Below are 9,619 nucleotides of genomic sequence, written 5' to 3'. Positions count from 1 at the left end.
TTGAAATTACTTATTGATCCTTTAATAACTTCCAGAGGCTAAAGGTAACAGAAGGAGGGCAAAAACTTAAAAAAGGGAAGATACGAAAGGAACGAAAGGAAAAGGCATTTAAAAAATCCGAGTCTGCTGGTGATTTACGATTTGTATCGTTTTTACTGTTCTCGCTTTTCTCAGCCGGATTCTAATTCAAGCCATTGTACAAATGCTTCTCGCGAGACTCCGATAGGGGGAGGATACAGAAAATCGCAGTGATCTCATTGCTTCAGCAACTGCACAGTGCAGCTGTACAGCTTCGCAACTTTGAAGCAAACTTTAAGTCTTACTCAACAAGATAACAGGATTACCTTATTTCGACGTGGTGGAAAAGCGGTTGCTGAATTTCAGAGAGCACTTTAGTGTGTTGCTGGTGTGCGTTCCTCTCATTAGAAACGAAATGGTGGGCAAGTGCTGCTTAGTATTTTGATCATGCCAGGCAGCAGTTGAAAAGGAGTGGAAAGGTGAGTCTGAAACACGGCGTAAAGCAATTCAAAGTCAGGATCCACGATGGTTTAATTGTTGCCACGTTTAATTATTTCTGTATGAATGCACGAATTTGTCCAGTGATGCGCTTAGAGCGGCATCATGTATGTTTTTAATTTTCCTGTTATTTTCTTTAAAAAAAAAAAACATTCTATAAGCGAGTTACGATGCGGAATAGGGTAGGCTATTTCCCCTCCGAGAAATTCCAAAGGCGCGGAGCCAGGGAGAAAATGTTTCGACGACAAGAAACTATTCAGTTTTGCTCGGCATTGGTGATTTTCGAGACGCCACCAAATTGTCGTTTTAGATGGTTGTCAAGTTATTCAGCTCCTCTGAAATGTTTTTTCATGTGTTTGCAAATCTGTCAACGTGGGCCCAATTTCCCCAAAACCGTAGTGGTAAGGTAGACTGAACACTTGGAGATCCTAGGCAATGTGGTAGCGGCTCTACCGCTTTATTGAGCTTTGTGTTGCGACGTTTGGGGGGAACTCATCTCAGGTTAGCTGGAGCTCATCATTCCGTATTCCGTCGGTGCTGTGGTCAGTCAGTTCTCTTCATCTCTAGCGGTTTACAGTGTACTTGCGTTCTAGCAAAGCGTTGACAGTTCAGACATGCAATCATTCATGATAACATCTATAATTTACTGCTTATCTTGAGCTTGCAAATTGCTCGAGTAAGCAGCAGACATGATCATTTAGTCAGTCCTTTCCATAGATTTGTTGTGGACACACATCGGAACTGTGAATTCACCGTTTGCCGTTTCTTCAATGTTTTTGTTAGTGCCGTTTACATTGACCAGTTTAAAAGTGTGTGGGGTAAGTGTCTTAGTGGTATAATATTGGTTGCAGGAATTATCAGCCGACATCGAACTCGTGACCTTTTTCTCCCCATATCAGGCTTTTAATTAAAATTTAATTTAGGTAGCCACGGAACATCTGGACGGTAGATAAATCAGCAAGTGTCATTTAGACAGTCTATCATATTCCATTGAAATGGATGAACAGTCATTTTAATCACCACCACGTTTCTACACCCTTATCTTAAATTTCCAGTCAGGACTCACAGCATGAAAACATTATGTTGGGATAGCCGTGATTTGTGTACCGTATCGTTTTAACCAATTTGAACCCATTTGAACAAATGCTAAATGAATGTCCTAAATTCGGTGCCCCTTGAACCTAAATGCTGTCACTGAGAAGCCTTTCTGTTGTTTAGGTTAGCCAAAATCAGTCTGATGCCCTTCCCCTTGATGCCAATTTGAGGTTACTTTTTTGCAGAACAAATTTTGAGCAGATGACATTGTGTGCACATTTTCCTGCTTTACGAGAAAGCATCTGCCACATGAATGTGCAGCAGAGCAAGCTGCTAAAAATCTTTCATGGCATGTTATGCAGCATTACAGAGAAAGTGTTTACCTTGTAGATCTGGCTTTGATGTTCAGTGCTGAACAGATTGCAGCAGGGTACTCTTCCTGTCTGAGGAGCATGACTTGCATTTCATTGCTTTAGTCTAACCCCTGGTTGAGGCACCTGCCCTGCATGCTGATGATGGCTCCCTGGCACCAGTAATAGTTCAGAGCTTCAAGGAAGGCCAAAAACTGTTCCATATAGATGAATGGTGAATATTTCTCCCTTACTACTGCTTATGTGTGTTTGTTTTAATTGCATTTTAAGCATAGAGCTGTGAAAGAAGTTCTGATCCTTATAGCACTTCTTTGTGGAAGGTTCAGGGGAGGCAGAGGACTGTCACTGTATCCCTAGATCAAATTGGTGATTCCTGTGCTTAATATTGGGCAATAATTCAGAATGGAAGCAGAATGGATGAGGTATTTAAATTACTTGTTCTCAGTAAGTTAGTAGTTATGGTGTCTAGATCAAGGAAGCACAACATTTGTGGAGTTGTCACAATTCTTTGATTATTAAAGGTTTAACAAAAATGTAAGTCATCATGTGTCAATAATTAATTACTGTGCAAAACACTTGTCAAAAAAGACTACTAAAGCCAATATTGGTTTAGTATTAAATGCATGGGGATAGCCACAGGCCCAGGAAAATAGATTCCAAGTAAGGCAAACAAGTGCTGGGTTTGCTGCTGAAGAGCCTTTAGACTTTTATAAATATTTCTTCTGACTGATGGCCATAGCAACATAAAAATTATTTTATAGCTCTACAGTTTCACCTGCAGCAACTGGATTTTCTGTAAATGAGCAAACATGGTGTAATGTGGCCACTGTTTTAGCGTGCTGAAGTATTTGCAGTATATTCTAATTGCTCAGGTGTGCAGAGATAGCAAAATCTACAGGCTTTTTTGGTTCTTGGTGCCTCACCCAAGATTATTGGGAATATTTCTCCACCTAGGAACCAAACCATACATGCATTAGGAAAGTGCCAGAAAAAAATACTGCTCTTCAGGTTGAATTTAATTTAAACTGAGATATAGAAAAATGCTATTTTTGCCAGTTCCATCATATCTCCTCTAACAGTATACATTTCTATGAGCTGATTAATTAATATAATTAGTATATGTTGTGTATTAAAACAGATCAAGCAGAACTTTTCTGAAACGTGTGTTTCAATGTATACATATTGACAAGGAATGCTGCAACAGGTGTACTTACAACTGGCATGGTATAATTGTGGCTTTTTGCAGTTATTTCTTTAACCAGTATATTAGATGTTATTAATTAAGTGGCCAGTTTTGAGATACTTATTTGGCCATGCAATGCTCTGCGGTCACTGTTTTAATTAATTTGCCTGTATGCTTTAATAATGCCTGTGATTTGTGTTTCCTGTTGTACTGTTTTACATGGTAAAGCTTTGTGTTTCTAGAATTACTGTGCAGCAGCCAATCACAAGCGGGAAAAGGCCTTATGATTGTAGTAGCAATGATGTCATCTTTTTCAGGTCACTGAGGAAGACATGCATGTGAACAATGGAAACTGCTTTCTCCATCGTGTTTCATCCGCGTTCAAGAAACACTGTGGTGATTGGCAAAGCAGATATGCACATCAAACAGTCAACTTAAATCTTTTAGTGGGTTCCTGTCAGCTTGGTCAATACTGTCTTTGTCTACTGTGAGAGTCAACTAGTGGAGGAAGGTAAATCGATGGTAAAGGCTGGGTTTGTCTGTTGGTTCCTGCAATGATGAGAGGACATTTGCTTCATGTAAAGAGCCATGCACAACTCCTGACCGTCACATGTCCCTCTGCTCAACATCTTTCGAAGCCTGGTGATGATGGACTTGGAAAGGTTAAATTACAATTGCTGTAAATCTCAGCTTTGCATATAGAATGGCTCTGTTCCTTTTAGTCCCCATTGCTTCCCTGGTAACATGTTTGCATTCTTAGAATCTCTTTAAGGCAATTGGAAATGAATATGGTCAGATCTCTCAGTCTCACCACGTATATGGTATGTTTCCATTAATTTGCAAAAGAGCTGGACAAATGATAAGCTTGTGAACCCTGGAAAAGAAATGGACTATGTGCTTTAATTTGGAACTGCAGCATGGCTACATGGAATATGCCTTTGTGTCTCAGTCCCTTGCCCAGACACTACTGTTTGAAAATAGTTAGTCCTTGGCAGACCTCTGCCTAACCAGACAAGTGTCACAGGACTTTTGAGAAGGAAAAGAGTAGACATGGAGCCACTATACGGAACACAGCATAAGGTGCTCTGTGCAGAGAAGCACACACAGCCAGATGTGTCTGAACACGTATGCCTCAGTGCCTTGTATCTTCTCCCTAAACATCCTGGTCTACTGTACAAGGGGGCATGTAGGGGCAGAATGATATAGATTTTCTTTTGCCTCCCACTAGGACTGTAATGATCCTCAGTAAAGTATCACGGGCAATAAACACATGCGATAAGTGCTGTAACGAAGTGCTGTAATCAAGTTTGTTTTTCTTCAGATTTGGCAATTGAAGGAGTCCACCCCCTCTATCAGTGCTATGCCCTCCATCCAAACCTCCCTCTAAAGCTCCTCCTTCTGAACACATGCACACTTGGCGATTAGCCATCCCATATGGGTGCACATGCAAAATAATTGACAGTGAGGTCGGACCACCTCCTTATAGAGAAGTTGTATGTTTAAGTTAATACTGCCAGTGACTGTGTAAAAATATTTTGTTGTTTAATTTTAAATTCCAAGGGACTTTTACACCCTGAGAGCAATTACTTTAGTAATGTCTATCAGGATGTAGCACCAGTTTAGCTATTTTTAAAAATACAGAACTTACCTTATCTTTAAATTTTCACTCTTTTAAAAGTTCCAAGTCTTGATGTGCAAGTCCCAAAATACATATCAAGGTATTGATTTGAGGGGAGAGCAAGTTCAAGCATTTACTTTTTCTGGTCTCATTTATTATTAATAATAATAATAATAATAATAATAATAATAATAATAATAATAATAATTAGTCTTTCGTATAAACAGCACTTTTCAGTTGAAATCTAAATTCAGTTTTCACAAGTGAAAGATTAAATGAAATTGATGTAACAATGAAGATTATCGATTAAAATATTTCTACAAATTCTAAAATAAAAATGTTTCATAAAATAATTACAAAATAATGAAATCAAATACAGTACATGCTTGTTTACCAGGTTAATAAACCCTTCCTTTTGATTAATGATAGTTCCTAAGTAATGAGAGAGACCCAAATTCGTCTCAGTTCTGTTAAATGTATCTGACCGTTGTCGGCTGACCCTTTGTGCACTCTTTACTTTGCTCCTTTAAGATCAGACTGAACATTTATTTCTCTGAATTCCTCTTGTGTCTAGCATGCTTTACGTGTCTCTTGGCTGTAGACCAATAGTCTTCCCTCAATTACTTTTTAACAAACTAGGCTTAAGGGTTTTCGGAACACCACTCTGCTCTGACATACCACTTTTGTGACCTTCTGGCTCTGGATTCAGCTCATCTACTGTGATCATCTGGCACCCCCAGTTAAAGCAAAAGAAACTCATTGGGTTATGTCTGTAGGCTCACTGGTGGCAAAATGATCTGGAAAAAATGTCATGTTTATTAAAGCCATTTATTATTAGGGGGTTTAGTCATATAGTGGTCCTAATATGTCATTATTATTATTATTATTATTAATAATAATAATAATAATAATAATAATAATACTAATAATATATGCTTTCCCATACACAGACTTGTGCGTCAAGGAAAGAGTAATTAGTGTCAGCATCACTGGCTCATGTTTTACTTATTGAGACTCCTGCTCTCTGTTTTTATCTGGAGGAAATATTGGCCAATAGCAGGGGTAGCATTTTAGATTATAAAGCCTACAATCTATACATTCTTGCACACAGTCTCGCATCCAGTCTTCTTACTCACCATCTTAATTATAGTGTAGTGCATATGTTTGTTTAAATGTGCAAGGTTGTGTTACCACTCGCAACACTTCAAGCAGGACACCTGAAAGACGAGCACTGAAGCATAGCATGTGAACCAAACTAAACTAAAGATCAGACTTGAACTTGGGTGTGGAAAAGGTGACGACTAGGGTGTAAATGATTTGAAGCAGGCTTTAAATGTTTATATAAAACTGTGTGTTGCTGCCTGTGTGCGTTGGCCTGAGTTCCCTGCTGTTCCTTATCCCATAAAGTCCAAGCTTGCTAATCGGAATGATATCATAACATCACAGATGATGTTATGTTTCTGGGATAATAATAAATCAGTCTATAAAATTTACTTAAAAACAGATCCCGACTGTGGCACTTGCACTGTACACAGTGAGTATGTAATAGAAACAACAAGCAGACGTTGTTTAGATAATAATCATGTACAGGGGATGTATACACATGTAATCATATAAAATACAAGTGTAATCTCATTAAAAAGGATTTACAGTGCTGTGTGAAGGGGTCCTCAACAGAAGTAATGACGTTTAAGAAGTTTGCATAGAATTCATTCCAGTTGTGGGGGAAATGTAAAATAAAAAGATGAACCACTGTGGAGTTGTGTAAGAATGATCAGGCAGATGAATAATAAATGCCACTCACTATCAGTCCTGGCAGCGTCCTGCTCTTTTTTGCCACTTCCTGAAGTCCTGGCAGAAGTGACCAATCCCAAAGTCCACATGGGTGTGTCCATAATGTTATGTAATTCACACTATTGTCTAGTTTAGATGTGGATAATGCATTGTGAAGTGCTGGTGGCACCTGTGGTACCAGTTATGGCTTGAAAAATGCTTTTCTGGTAAAATGCACACATTTTAATGTGAGCAAGAACTTGTTTTATATTGCTTGTTAGTCATCACCCCCTGAGAGGGGGAAGAAAGAGAGTGAGATCCTAGAGTCCTCTTTGACACTATTCCTGTGTGTGGCTCTTGGCTTATGAGAGTCAGTTAAGTGACTGACCACTGTATTCTTTTAGTCTTGGGTGCTGAACTGTAGCTAACTGCAGAAGCTCACCATGAAAAGCACATCCACCCAAAGCAATGCTGAGATTTTAATAAGGCATTTGTTTTCCACTGTCAAAATAAGGCTTGCAGTGTTCATACGAATACAGCACAGTATTAGTTTAGATCACCTCTCTGTCTGTGATGTTCCATTCATTGCTTTCAAATACAACCATTTTAGGACAGCACAAAGCCATGAAGTGTTACTGATCGCACACACAACTCTTTAATGAATACATTGTTTTATATTGTTTTTAGTTCTAACAGCAGGCATGGTGCACACACTACATCTTTTCACCTGTGAAATTCACAGAGATTGTTGGGACCTGCAGACCCAACTTCCCCTGACTCATCCTTGTTACTTCCTCCGTCATCAAATTTCCACTCAGTTTCCACCTGGCTTGGTTTACTTGCCAGGGGGCATGTGTGTTCACCAGGAGGCGGCACTTTCACAGTTTGTTCATGCAGACAGCTGAACTTTTTGCCTTGAAAATATTTTATATTTTCTTGTTTTGCTGAGTGGATTCATAGTAATTGGGGAGTTGGCTGGGTTGGTAGTGGTCATGAGAAATTCAATTTCCATTAATTATTTTTTTTAAACATGTTTTCATTTTTTTCTTTCTCCTTCCGTGATTGATTTGGCACAGATGTAACATTAAGTAATTTACAAAATATATTAATGGATCCTTGCCTGTCACATGGCTCTCCACAGTCCTAGGGACAGGAAGTAACCAAGTTTCAGTCAGGCCTTAGTTGACCCAGATCAAACACTGAATTCTCAGCATGTTTACTCCATAGTTGTTAAAGAAAATCTAATAATAAATCAAAGCCATTTGAAGCCATTTGACTTAATTCAACTTGAGTAACTTGTTTCTGCTCACAACCTAATTACCAGTGAGTTTAAGAAATATGTGTGGAATAATTTATAGAAATCCCATTAAAACGTATCACATGATAGCATTCCAATCTATTAATTTCCCATATCTAATATAATTATCAAATTGGTGACATCTACTTTGCTAGCCTGCTTTCTAACTCTATTATGTGTGGCATGTGCTGGCTGGCTGAAGTAATGTATTATGTTTTGTGTAACTCTAGCTATGTTGTTTACACTAAAGCTTGTGACAATGCTGGCCAACTTCCAAAGGACAGCTTACCAATAAATCCCTCCCCCCTGCTCGGTGTTGTCCCTCACCCGTTTGTCAAGGTGGGGGGTTGCACTATATGCTCAAATATTTGTCCCTGATGACTAGAAAAAGACCACACCCATTGTTGTATGTATCTGAGGTTTTTAGTGGGCAGCACAAATGTTGGTAGCATGAACACTTTATTGGTTTGTTTGTTTAATGCACTTGTGCTTTTGTAATTGAGACTACTGTCGATGGTGAAGGAGGATAAGTGCCTGAAAGTAAGCCAATGAGTAAAACAAGCAGGATGGAGATCAATAATTGATCGGCAGACAAGCATAGTCCGCCCTTGGTTGTTAACAGTTTGTGTGCAGTAAAATCCAAGACCTTTCTCCTTCAGGCAAGAAAATCTTCTAGACATTTATTTGAAAGGGCAAACCAATTATTGGCAATCATTCACTGTAATTACACACTAAATTACAAATGACCTGAGAAATGGACAGTCATAGATGCATCTTGACACATTGTTTGTGATGTTGCGTAACATTTTAAATACATTATACAGGCATAAGTAAGGCTTAGTCAATGTCCAAATAAAGCATATCAGTGATATAGTGATGTTTTTCCCCATTTCTCTCTCCCTTTCCAACACTTTCTGAATCGAAAAGTATCATCAACTGTCCAGGGTCAGTGTGCTGTCAGAGAACTCTGTGTGTTTTGGATCTCATAAAATTGCATTGTTTGCCATTTGTTTTGGGGAGATTTCTCAGCTCTACTAGCCAGACTGTAAAAAGGTGATAAAATCACAATGGGCATATATCTAGCCCATTTTGTAGAAGAACTATGATTGTGTATATTTGCACCTTTCCGCTATTATCAGTCATGGCTAGTTTTGGAGAGGATTTTAATGTGCAGTGTAACTGTAACCGAATGAATTAAACCAAATTCCAAAATTACTCTTTGCACATGCTTTTAGTTCACATGTAAGACACCATGATGTTTGTTGCCTGGCAACCCTGAGCACCTTCCCATCATTACACAGCTGAAAAAACTCCTGGGACCCTATAAGTGTGCTAGACTCAAGCTTTATGCAAGTCTCTGTGACTGCAATGACAGCATAAGAGCACTGCCCCAGAGGTAGCCATGTTACTCTCATCATTTGGACTGCTGCTGCTGCTCAGCAACTGGCTCTATTATCAATCCACTACCAGTTGTTGAGGAGGTTAATCTATATGTGGGCACCACTGCCTTCTACGGCTTAGTTTCTGGCAACTAATTTGCGTGAGCAAAGTCCTCCCCCTGCATTGCATTTTGTACTTTAAATGTAAACTAATAAAAATCATGGTAATAAATACATTCTTGAACATTAACCAGAAACAGAGTAACATGAATTAGCAATGACACTAAATTGATATTCAGCATAACAGACAGTCAAAGTTGTTAGTTTGGGATTTGGATCTCTCTGGAGAAATATGTCATTTCAGGCAACTTCTTGAAGAACATTTTGTATCATCACTTACGCTTGCATCCCTTTCCTGAGCAGCTTAATTTGAAAGCGCATACACAT

General features: G+C 38.8%; 1 protein-coding gene across 3 annotated transcripts in view; it reads left to right on the top strand.

Moving 5' to 3' along the window:
* The first annotated feature begins 269 nt into the window (after positions 1–269).
* The window catches only part of LOC113579851 (signal-induced proliferation-associated 1-like protein 1), a 39,192-nt gene continuing 29,842 nt past the window's right edge, over positions 270–9,619 (top strand). For all 3 annotated transcript variants that reach the window (XM_027014038.2, XM_027014037.2, XM_027014039.2), the window contains exon 1: positions 270–497. The gene's annotated coding sequence lies outside the window, so the exon portion shown is untranslated. The remainder of the gene's footprint in view (positions 498–9,619) is intronic.

This window comes from Electrophorus electricus, chromosome 13 (assembly GCF_013358815.1).
Source record: "Electrophorus electricus isolate fEleEle1 chromosome 13, fEleEle1.pri, whole genome shotgun sequence".
Lineage (NCBI taxonomy): Eukaryota > Metazoa > Chordata > Actinopteri > Gymnotiformes > Gymnotidae > Electrophorus > Electrophorus electricus.
This window is presented reverse-complemented; position numbering and strand designations above follow the sequence as displayed.